Below are 12,964 nucleotides of genomic sequence, written 5' to 3' on the forward strand. Positions count from 1 at the left end.
AAGACAGCCTTACAGCAGTCTAGTTGGCATACAGATAATTAGAGAAACAAAAGGAGGTTTCATTCCTATTGACCTTCCATTTAAATCTACCTAGTTCTGAGGGAAAATCCTTAAATCCTGGGAAACTGTTGTATTACTTACAATGGTCATTATGAGGCCCACGCTGAAGTCCAAGGAAGAAAATCATACACATTCACTCAACCAATAAACAACTTATTAAAAAGAGCACCTTTCATGTAACTTGCCTAGAGGTACTAAAAGCAAGGCATAGTCCTTAAGCCAAAAGTCATTCAAGAGAAGTCCTTCCCAGAGCAATAAGACAACAGAAGGAGATAAAGAAGATACACAATGGAAAGGAAGAAGTCAAACTTTCACTATTTGCAGATGATATGATAGTTTACATAAGTGACCCGAAAAACTCTACACAGGAACTCCTGCAGCTGATAAACACCTTCAGCAAAGTAGCAGGATGTAAGATCAACCAAGAAAATCAGTAGCCCTACTATATACAGACAACAAAAGGACTGAGAAAGAAATCAGAGAAACATCACCCTTTACAATTGCCACAAACAACATAAAATACCTTGGGGTAACAATAACCAAACAAGTGAAAGACCTGTGTATCAAGAACTTTGAGTCTTTAAAGAAAGAAATTAAAGAAGACACCAGAAAATAGAAAGATCTCCCATGCTCTTGGATAGGTAGGATCAATGTAATAAAAATGGGAATCTTGTGAAAAACAATCTACACACTCAGTGCAATCCCCATCAAAATCCCAGGACAATTCTTCACAGACCTTGAAAGAACAATACTCAACTTTATATGCCATCCATGATGGCAAGACAACCCTGTACAATAAAGGAACTTCCGGAGACATCACCATCCCTGACTTCAAGCTCTATTATAGATATACAGTCCTGAAAACAGCTTGGTATTGGCACAAAAACAGACAGACCAATAGAATCAAATTGAAAACCCTGATATTAATCCACACACCTACTAACACTTGATTTTTGACAAAGAAGCTTAAATTATACAATGGAAAAAAGAAAACATCTTCAAGAAATGGTGCTGACACAGAACTGGATATTGGCATGTAGAAGACAACAGATAGATCCATGTCTATCGCCAAGCACAAAACTTATGTCTAAATGGATCAAGGACCTCAGCATAAATCCAGCCATACTGAACCTCTTAGAAAAGAAAGTGGGATGTACCCTTGAACAAATCGGTACAGGAGACTGCTTCCTGAACATAACACCAGTAGCACAGACACTGAGATCAACAATTAATAAATGGGACCTCCTGAAGCTGAGAAGCTTCTGTAAGGCACAGGACACAGTCAACAAGACAAAAAGGCAGCCCATAGAATGGGAAAAGATACTCATTAATCCCACATCTGACAGAGGGCTGATCTCCAAAATTTACAAACAATTAATAAGCACGTCTCCAAAACACCAAAGGATCCAATTAAAAAGTTGGTACAGAAGTAAATAGAGAATTCTCAATAGATGAGGCTAAAATGGATGAGAGACACTTAAGAAATTCCTCAACATCCTTAGTCATTAGGGAAATGCAAATCAAAACAACTCTGACATACCATCTCACTCCTATCAGAATGGCTAAAATCAAGAACACCAATGACATTTTGTGCTGGAGAGGATGTGGAGAAAGGGGAACACTCCTCCACTGCTGGTGGAAGTGCCAATTTTACATCCACTTTGGAATCCAGAATGGAGATTCCTCAGGAAAATTGGAATCAGTCTACCACAAGATCCAACAATTCCACTCTTAGGCATATGCCCAAAAGATGCTAATTCATACAACAATGATGTCTGTTCCACTATGTTCATAGCAGCCTTATTTGCAATAGACAGAACCTGGAAGCAACCTAGATGCCCCTCAACTGAAAAGTGGATGGAGAAAATGTGGTACATTTACACAATGGAATACTATTCAGTGGAAAAAATGGAATCTTGAAATTTGCAGGCAAATGGATGGCACTATAAGAAACCATCCTGAGTAAAGTAACCCAGTCACAAAAAGACAAACATGGTATGTACTCATATATTGATTTTAGACATGAATCAGGGAAGTGCCAGTCTACAGTCCCACTTCCAGAGAATCTGGGAAACAGGGAGGACCCTAAAAAAGATATGCATGGTACCCCAGAGAAGGAGAATAGGACATGATCTCCTGAGTGGACTGGGAGCATGGGTAGAAAGGATAGGGAGCTGGGGTAAAGTGAAGGGAAGAAGAGGAGGGGACAGGAGGACATGGGGAAGGACAGTTGAGTCAGGGGGAGAATAGAGGAGAGAAGGATGAGAGATACCATAATGGAGAGAGTCATTATAGTTTTGAGGAAAAATCTGGCACTAGTGAGATTTCCTGAGATCTACAAGGATGACACCAACTGGCAATCTAAGCAATAGTGGAGAGGCTACCTTAAATGCCCTTTCCCAATAATGAGACTGACAACTATCTTTTATGCCATCCTAGAGTCTTTATCCAGTGACTGATGGAAGCAGAGGCAGACACCCACAGCTAAAAACTGAACTAAGCTCCTGGAACCCATTAACAGAGAGGGAGGAATAATAAGCAAAGTGTCATGACCGGGCTGGTGAAACCCACAGAAGCAGCTGACCTGAACAAGGGGGAGCTCATGGACCCCAGACTGATAGCTGAGAGGCCAGCATGGGACTGATCCAGACCCCCTGAATGTGGGTGTCAGTGAGGAGGCCTCGGCAATCTTTGGGGCCTCAGATACCAGATCAGTATTTACCCAGGGCATCTGAATGGACTTAGGGAGCCCATTCCACATGAAGGGATGCTTTCTCAGCCTGGACACATGAGGGAGGGCCTGGACCCTGCCCCAGATGATATGACAGACTTTGGAGACCCCCCCATGAAGGGCCTCACCCTTCCTGGAGAGTCGAGTGAGGATTGGATGGTGGGCTGGGGGGATTGGAGGGAGGAGGAGGGGAGGGAGAGGGAGCTGGAATTGACATGTGAAGCATGCTTGTTTCTAATTTAAATAAATAAAAAGTAAAAAGTAGTTATTACATCATCACAAAAGCATAATAGAATATAAAAAATTATCGGTTTTCAAAACACTATACAAAACGGTTGAATAGATGGCTCAGCAGTTATGAGCACTGGCTGCTCTTCCAGACGACTAAAATTCAATCTCCAGCACCCATATAGTGACTCACAACCATCTCTAATTCCAGTCCCTGGAGAACTGATGTCCTCTTCTGGCCTCCTCAGGCATTCCAGTCACACTGTGCACAGACATATGCAGGCTAAATGACCATATACATACAATAAAAATAAATATTTTTAAAACATCAAGCATTTTAAATTTGGTATAGGAGAGACAGAAGAAACATTCATTTTACATATGTTTTACCTTGATATAATAGTGCAGGAAGGTGGAGTGTCCCGACCCGCAGGACATTCAACGTGGGTCTGGTGGACACCTAGGAGAAAGATGGAGGACAGGGGATACAGGAATGGACGCCAAGACAGGATTCTGATCAAGGCGACAACTTTATTTCATCACAAGGGGATTTATATAGGAGAACTGAGGAGGAAAAGGGGGAAGGTGTGCTTGCAGCTGCAGGGGCAAGAGGTCAGTGGGAGAGGTGGTCTGCTGCGTTGCCTGGCTACCTAATCTACAGGGCAAGAGGTCAGGGGTAAGAATTCCTATGTTGCTTGTTAACCTGACAGCAGAATCCAATCCTATCTATTACAATTTACTACTGCTCAGGCCTATCTTCTGAGGACCTTGTAGTTTTTCCAATTAAGCTAATCTTTAACTGACTGGTAAACCCCAGGCTTGTTACTTGGAATATGCTTTATGTCAGAAGGGGTGGCAGGGTGGTCTTAGTGTCACGTCTTCTCTATGAGTACGTGATACAGCCTAGCTGACTGATGGCTGGAGGTCCCTGACAGTGGAGTATTGAAACTGCAGCATCTTCCATTTCCTTCAGTTCTGACTGCTTAGAACTGTCTGAGCAACTAAATCAAACTAGCTCTGATAATGTGTACAGAAGTACCAAGGCAGTAGACTATCACACAGTTAGATGACTGAGTCACAGACAATCAGTGACCCCCAGCTCCTTCCAGCAATGCATCCCTTGTATATACTCTTTCTGAAAGACAAGATGTTAAAGTTTGGTGATAACAATTGGGTGCATTTGGAAGTTGGAGACATTCATTTTTTCCTTGAAGTAGTAGGGTAAGGTAATATGCTGTTGAGAGATGCTTAAGAAGCATGTATAAGATGAGAAAACATGGGAGATGGGGAGATGGCTCAATATTTAAGAGCACTGCTCTTGCAGAGTACCAAAATTCAGTTCCTGGCGCCTATGTCATACTCCTTATTACTTCCTGTACCTACAGCTCCTGGGGATACAATGCCTTCTTCTGCTCTCCACAGGTACTGCATACACACACACACACACACACACACGCACGCACGCACACACGCACACCTATACACATAATAATTAAAATTAAAAATAAAAAAGAAAATATTGCTGTGAGTGAAGATAGAGCTGAAGAAATACAGCAGAAACATTAAGAAGTCCTAAAGGTCCAGATGAAATCAGTGATTGTGAATTTATACTGCTACAGTGACTGCTACAGTGAATTTATAATGCTACAGTGGCCAGTAGCAATAGGAACACAAGTTTAAGCCATGTGAAAGCCAGAAATGGTGAAAGACAAAGTGAGTGTTGGCAGAGGTCCTGTGTCATTCGGTTGGTGTTTGTGCATTCCATGGCCTAGCTATTGGTAGTTGGACTTTGAGAAGTTGAATGTTAAATTCAGAAATTTGGGCTTTGCTCTAAAGCCTTTAAAAGTTTCCTGTTCCCTGGTGCTGTGATGTCTGATTCTCTCTCCATCTGGTTCATTCACTATGCAGAGCACTCATATAATTCCTATAAGCCTATCCTTTTCCAGTCAGTCCTCCCTCTGATCCTCATTGGATAACGACTTATCTACCCTCTTTTCCAGATAGGCTCTGTGACTTTTCTCTTTTTTTTTACTTATATCACAGAATTTCTGGTGATGGGCTGAATATGCATCAGGATCCTCCACCATGATTATTTGCAGTTGTATGAACCTCAGAACACTGTTTTACTAGCCTCTAGATGAGTAGACTGAAGTAAGCTGTGGTTTTATAGGCAAAAATCACAGCTGAGCTGCACAGCAGGTCAGGAATGAACCTTCTGATTGGATGATGATGACGTAATGGCACCCCTAGCAAACACCAGTCTGGCTGCTTTTCACATTGCTTGCATATGTAATTTCTATTTCACAATTGCAAGAATATTCTTCAGAAATGGCACCTTTCTCAGGTGATTTGAGTTTTCAGTCCTTGGCTTTTTTCCTCCTAACACTTCATAAATATTCCAGCATTACTCAAAAATACCCAGTCTTCCTACTTATTTATTATTTCCCTTGAATTTCTGTCTAATTTCTCTATGTGTGTAAAACACATCTTTTTCCTAGAATCTACTGAAAAGGTCACACAAGGTGTCTATATTCCTGGAACTTATTTCACAGTGAGAGAAACAGATCCAGAATTCTGCAGACTAAAGATGAAAAACAAATTCTTTGGTTAAATTCATTGAATCAGAGCAGACTCTATGTTAAATTTCAAAGGCTGTTTCTCAAAATAACATCACATTACTGGTAGTGTTGGTACATTCAAAAAGCGAACATCTGCTAAATCATCACAAATGTGGCCCTAAAACTGAACTACCTCTTTCTCCATCTACATAAGAAAAGTAAACATCTCATGAGTTATTTTTAATGTCCATTAATTAATCTAGGAACTGCGAGTTAGGACCTCTGTTATTGCTTATTCAAAAGAATAAAAAGATTCGACTGTAATACTAAACACCACACATACACACACACACACACAGACACACACACACATTAAAAAAAACAGAAGCCTGGCACTGATTCATTTCCCTTCCAAACTACATTCAGGTTTGTCTGCTTGACAGGGGTTAATTTACACATGGCATACAGAATGTGAGGAAGTTTGAAAAATGTAGTTTTTAGCTTCCCAAATGCTATCATTTAGTTAGACATATAATATTTAGGTTGGAATGGATTCAAGAAAACTAATCTATGTATTTGCCACAGGAGACAAGACTACAAAGAAGGAACACAAGTAGAGGGCATTATAAATGGTACATTCACCTTACAAGTAATGATGAGTGGAACAAAGTAACAAAATGGAAAAGGTTTAATATAGTGGGATTTAAGATAGTACTTATTTACTGGTTATGGCAGGGTCGGTTAATAAAAGATATTAAAGAATGAAAGCTAAAACTAACAACCACCCCTTTCCCAACCTTCCAAATGTCCTTCTGAATTCTCATGCCAGGTTTAGGATTCCATCCTATTTCCATAATATTATCATCCTGCATTTTATGGAAATCTTCCTTTGTCTTTTGTCTTCTATATCTCTAGTAGTCTTTCATCTCTTTGGAAGTAGGATAAGTGAAGTGATTAGCTGTGTACTACATAATCTGATTTGCTTCTAAGTATTTTATTCTTTTGCCGCTGTAAATATTTTTTCTTTCTTTTAATTTTCTACTGGTATATAGCAACTCATTTTTGTGTTTTATATCCTGAAATTCATTTATATATGCTAACAATTTGTGGAGTGATTTAAAGGGTTTTCTGTGTATAAATTCATGTCTGAAATAAGCTTGCACAACAAACAGAGACTGACTAGAGCAGAAAGCAGGGAGTTCCTGCTCAATGGGTTTCTGTCGTATAAGATGAATGAGTTCTGGAGATCTGAGGTATTAGCAAGTGCCTTTAGCTAACAACATTGTTCTGTACACTAAATTTTTGTTGAAATTGCCAACTAATGTATCAAATATGGGTGGTGTTATATATTGATTATTCCTCGGTGATTCTGTTCTCTTTAATAAGCTACTATTTCACTGATCAGAGTGACATTTTAGATAGATAGTTGTTACTGTGACAAATACCTGAAAGAAAATCTTAAAAGAAGAAATATTTATTTTGGTTTATAGTTCAGAATGTTCAGTGCATGGTTGGTTGGCTCCATTGCTTTCAAGTCTTTGGTAAGACAAAAACATAATGATATAAAGGCATGGTGGAAGAAATCTATTCACCCCATAGCAGTTTCAAAGCAGAGAAAATACCCATATTCAGATACCCATATTCATGGTAAGCCTTCCCTCCTTTGCTAATCCTTTCTGGAAATGTCCTCAGACTCTCACTCAGAATAATACTTTTATGATCACCTTTGTGATCCAGAATATTCAACCCAATGGCTACAATTCTTAAAATTAGAAGCTGCAAGTATTGGTGAGTCTGTAGAAAAATTTGACCTTCAAATATATACTAATGTGTGTATATGTACATATGTATATTTATTAATTTTGGGAATTTAAAATGATACATTCTCTATGGAAAGCAACTTGGTGTTTCTTAAATAAGGTGAGTGGGAAATTCCTATGTAACCCAGAAATATATAGGCAACCATTAAAAATAGATGATTCATGAGGTGGGTACAAAATAAAGAATACTATATAGTTCTTCATATATTTGACATTTTATTCGTCCATTCATCATCTGAGCACTTGGGTACTTTACATCTTTAAGTCACTGTGAAAAATGAATCAATGGAAATTCATGAGGAATGGTTGTGTAATGTATGCATGTTCTCATGTAATGAAAATATTTTTGAACCTAGGTAGAGGTGATGATTATATAATACCACATATACTAAAATACTTTAGAGCCACTTGCAATATAAGAACGCATTCAACAACAGAAAACCAATATGACACCACCAGAGTCTAGGGACTCTACACCAGCAAGACCTGAACATCCCTACACAAATGAAGCAGAAGAGAATGACCTTTAAAAAATCTTAATAACAACTTTATGAAGATGATAGAGACCCTCAAAAAGGAAATGAGAAAATCCCTTAAATAAATGGAAGAAAAAAACAAACTAAAATACATTAGATTACACACTTAAATAGAGTGATTTCTATGGCAAGCCAATTACATGTTAGTTTAGCTGTTTTGTTTAACTCTGTGTGTGTGTGTGTGTGTGTGTGTTTGTATGTTTATGTCTGTGTGTCCATCCACACATGGAAAGGAGCCAGAAAGAATGTAACAGCAGAGACTCAAAACTGAAAGTACTAAGAATAAATGTGTCAGTATAAGGTGCTCAAGAGGAAGAGGGTCCATGCAAGGAAGTCCTATCCCAGAAGCCACCCTCACCTTGCTCTCCTCATGTCCCTCCCTGACCACAGCTGTAGGTGGGGTTTGAATGGCAGGTGGTTAAACATGTGAGTCTCCTGAAGAGCTAGGGTTCTCTAGACTGGCTCTCATCAGTGAGTTGTGGGTGCCTAGCAGCATCTAACATCCCGCCCTACTTGGGAGCTATTTTTGGAAAAATGAGCTGATAATGCTTGGTAGTGTTGAGTTGGGCTGGATTGCTTACAGCATGGCTGAACTCCTGAGATTTGTGCTGTGCAGTGACTTCACTGAAGACTTTGACTGGATTCATTCCTAAAGTGCTGAAATGGATCCCAGCCTTGTCGTGTCAGAGTGTGTGAATTCATGTATTTCCTTGAGACAGTAACTCTCACTGAACCTAGGACTAGGCTGACAGCAGTTAAATATCAGGTACTCTCCTTTCTTCATCCCTCACACACCATGATAGCTTAGTTTCGTGTGGGTGCTAAAGATGTGAATTTAAGGTCTCATACTTACACAACAAGCACTCTTAACCTAGTGAACCACCTCTCCACCCTAATTCACCATTTAAAAATTTTTTGATTGTCTTATTTTCTAACTTATTTATTGAATCTCTGAGGACTTTACATCATGCACCCCACTTCTGTTCACTTCCTGGTCCCCCACACCCCCCCTCATCTCTGCTGCCCCCCATGAAAGAAAAAAAGTAAGCAATCAGGCAAACATAAGCAAGAACAAAAGAACCACAATAAACCAAAACAACAAAAACAACACCAGGAACAGAAAAAAAAATCTCTGCTTCTCCGGTTCCCCTGCCTCTCCATCATCTCTTCATCTGCCCTGGATCTTCACAGGAGCTCCTCTGAGGTATCTTGTGGCTGCCCCCAAGTCTTGGAGATCTTACGGGTATCATTTCACAGGACCAGCCCCCTCACGAGCTCTAGAAGGTCCCAGATGGGGTAGATGCTAGGGTGGGTCAACCCAAGGCCCAGTTGTGGGCCTGGGTGTTAGCCAGGCCTGTCAAATAGAGCCACCGGAACCACCCTCCTCCGATGCAGGGGTGGAATCAACTCCTCTACCTGCAGGCCCTTAGCATAGGTTCAGTCTATCCTGTAGTGGGGGGTGGGGGCCCTCTCTCCAGAGTGTAGGGGCCACCTCTCTTGCTGTAGTAGCCAGCAAGAGGCAAGACCAGCTTTCCCAGGGCAGTGAAGGACAGGGCAGGTCTGGCTCAGCATAGCTCTCTGATTTCATCTTGTATGGTTCCTAAGGCCTCCTGACAGTCTCCAAAACAATACAGAGAAACTCTGTCTCAAAAAACAACAAAAAAAGCTTATGCTGGAGAGGATGTGGAGAAAGGGGAACACTCCTCCATGACTGGTGGGAGTGCAAACTTGTGCCTCCACTATGGAAATCAGTAGGATGATTTCTCAGAAAATTAGGGATCAACCTACCTCAAGACCCTGAAATACCCAAAGGAGGCACATTCACACCACAAGGACATTTGCTCAACTATGTTCACATCAATATTATTCATAATAGCCAGATCTTGGAAACAACCTATATGCCCCTCAACTGAAGAATGGATAAAGAAAATGTGGTCTATTTATACAATGGAGTACTACTCAGAGGTTAAGAAGCAATATCATCCTAAAATTCCCAGGCAAATGTACAGAACTTGAAAAAAATCCTAAGCGAAGTAACCCAAAACCAGAAAGTCAAATATAGTATGTACTCACTCGTAAGTGTATACCAAACATAAAGCAAAATATACCCAGTCTGCAATCCACAAACACAGAGAAGCTTGAACCCTCTTCCAGAAACAGATGCTGAAATCCACAACTAACCAATGGGCCAAGCTCCTGGTGTACAATCGAAGTGAGGGAGGAGTGATAATATGAACAAAGGAGTCAAGACCATGATGGGGAAACCCACAGAATCAGCGGATCTGAGCTATTGAGAGATCACTGACTCAGTTATGACAAATGGGGAACCTGCATAAGACCAAACTAGACAACAGTCGTACTTAACTGTGTACCCTGTATACAACACCACCAACTGGTCCGTCAAGATGAACCTAGTGGTGTAAAGGCAGCAAGTTCATTTTAGGGGTAACCAACTACATTCTCATTAGATCTGATACCTGCTTCAGAAGAGTAAATTAATGTTAAGCCTCATCGAAGTCCTGTGGCTGGCAGGATGAGACCCCATTGGGACAGTTACTGCTGTTGTTTTGCTAACTGTCAAATCACCTTTTAAATACCCATGTTTGTTCAGTGGTCAATATTAACAGCAGAAACCTAAAACTGGTAAAAGTATCAAGAATAAATGACTTTCAGATGGCGAGCCATAAATGGTATATATATAATACCCCCTCCAATGCTTAAGAGACATAGTGGAAGGGGGAGACAGAAAGAATGTAAGAGTCAGCCAGGCGTTGATGGCACACGCCTTTAATCCCAACACTCGGGAAGCAGAGGCAGGTGGATGTCCGTGAGTTCAAGGGCAGCCTGGTCTACAGAGCAAGTTCCAGGACAGTCTCCAAAACAATACAGAGAAACTCTGTCTCAAAAAACAACAAAAAAATAATGTAAGAGTCAAAGGAAGGGTTAGAGAAATGAAGCCCTGACTTCCAAGCATGACATGGCTAATATACTCTTGAACTCACAGCAGCTCTGATTATGTGCACTAGATCTTCACAAGACTGGGCCTGTCAGCACACTGTTATAAAAAGTGGATGGGCTCATTGAGCCTTGACTCTGAGGATTTATACATAGTTAATGGTTGATGTGAGAGGAAGACACATTTTCATCAGACACTGCCCATTCTCCTATAAACAAACCCTCACTCCTGTTCCTGCAAACAGCCCAAAAGAAGCTCATTAGACCACAAAACAATAAGATGTGAAAGTGGAATTAGGGCTAGCTTGGAAGAGATTAATGGGAGTGGGAAAAGGACAAAAGAGGGTAATGGATGATTAATATATTCAAAATACATTATATGCATATAAAATAGCTTCAGATGTCTCAGTGAAAACCTTTACGGAGTGGTCAGCTGCTTTCTAAATTGTTATAACTAAATTAAGAAAGAAGTTAGCCGCCGGGCGGTGGTGGTGCACGCCTTTAATCCCAGAACTCAGGAGGCAGAGGCAGGCAGATCTCTGTGAGTTTGAGGCCGGGCTGGACCGACAGCCTCCAAAACAATACAGAGAAATCCTGTCTTGTAAAACCAAAAAAAAAAGTTAGTCGTATAAACTAAGATTAATTGAGCTATTATTTGTGTGTTACAGGAGATCAACAGCTCTTCCTAGAGTATAGTCTGACTATTGTTTTGTTTTATTGTTTTATTTTTAAGATCTTTTCACATCTACTGGTTTTAAGAGCTTATGGCTGGACTGAGGTTAACACAATTAGGGCACATCTCAGGCACTAGCTCCTCGCGGCCTTCATTCTGCAGTCTTCTTATATATTGATTCCTATCACTAACCAGAACCAAATAGATCATGTGCCACGAATAATAAAAACCCAAAGACAGATATTAGGGTTCAAAACTGAAGATCAGAAAGGAAAACAGCCAGCCACTAGAGAGTTCTCACTTCTACCGAGGCTGGGGCAATCCTGTCCTCAGTGTAACTGCATAGTGTATACTTTGAACTCCTGTCTTCACCCACTTTATATTCCTCTCTAGTGCTGGGATTAAAGGCATGCTCCATCGCCCAGCTTCTATGGCTGACTAGTGTGGTTGCTGGGATTAAATGTGTGTGCCACCACTGCCTGGCCTGTATGGCTGACTAGTGTAACTAGCTTTGCACTCTGATCTTCAGGCAAGCTTTATTTGTTACATCATAAACAAAATATCACTACAAGATCATCCTGGGAACTATAGAAGAGCTGCTCTATTCCTGAATCCCATATTTTATTTACTTTCATTCTACTATGCACAGGAAATTGATTACCTAACTCCATAAAAAAAGATTTATCATCGTTTGAACGTTGGTCATGCATTTATCAATCATTTAGAATATTTTACATATGTTAATTCATTTTATAATGAAATTCTACTGTTATGTCATTTTATAGATGAACCCATTATCACTATATTGAACAAATTCCCTAAAAAAAAACCTCGATGTGATGGAACTGTCAGAAGAACTGAGGAGGACTCCTGTAGTTGCATTTTCTTGGCATACAAGGTGTGTAAATGTCATATTCGCCTTTGGCTTCTATGCTAGGCCACTCTGAAATGAAAGGGATTAAATCCGAGCAACATGCCCACATCCTGAGGAATGAACTAGAGAATGGCTCAATTCTTAAAAATCCCATAATCCCCAAGAACAAACCAAAGGCTTAAGCTAGTCAAGCTCAGAAGCTAAAAAAATTGAATAAATACTTGAAGGAAACTTTCCCCTGGGCTTGGCATTTCTAAAGGACAAGAAGGGGCGCTTTGGGAGCAAATGGGGTTCCTTGTTGATTAATAAAGAACACTAGGGCAGTGCTCAAAGGAATCAGTGATTTGTAACCTGATTTTTTTCCCACTTGGATTTCTACATTGTCTATTAGTGTCTGAAATGACTTAGCTAATTTGCATTTTTAGGATGTCAGGTGATAAAATTACTTTGCACTGCAACTTACAGAAGCCTGGTTGGGTTTACTTGTTTATTTCAGTAAATGAAGTAGGGATTCCAAAAAGGAAATGTG

The sequence above is a fragment of the Mesocricetus auratus genome, unplaced genomic scaffold (genome assembly GCF_017639785.1).
Source record: "Mesocricetus auratus isolate SY011 unplaced genomic scaffold, BCM_Maur_2.0 Super-Scaffold_100003, whole genome shotgun sequence".
NCBI lineage: Eukaryota > Metazoa > Chordata > Mammalia > Rodentia > Cricetidae > Mesocricetus > Mesocricetus auratus.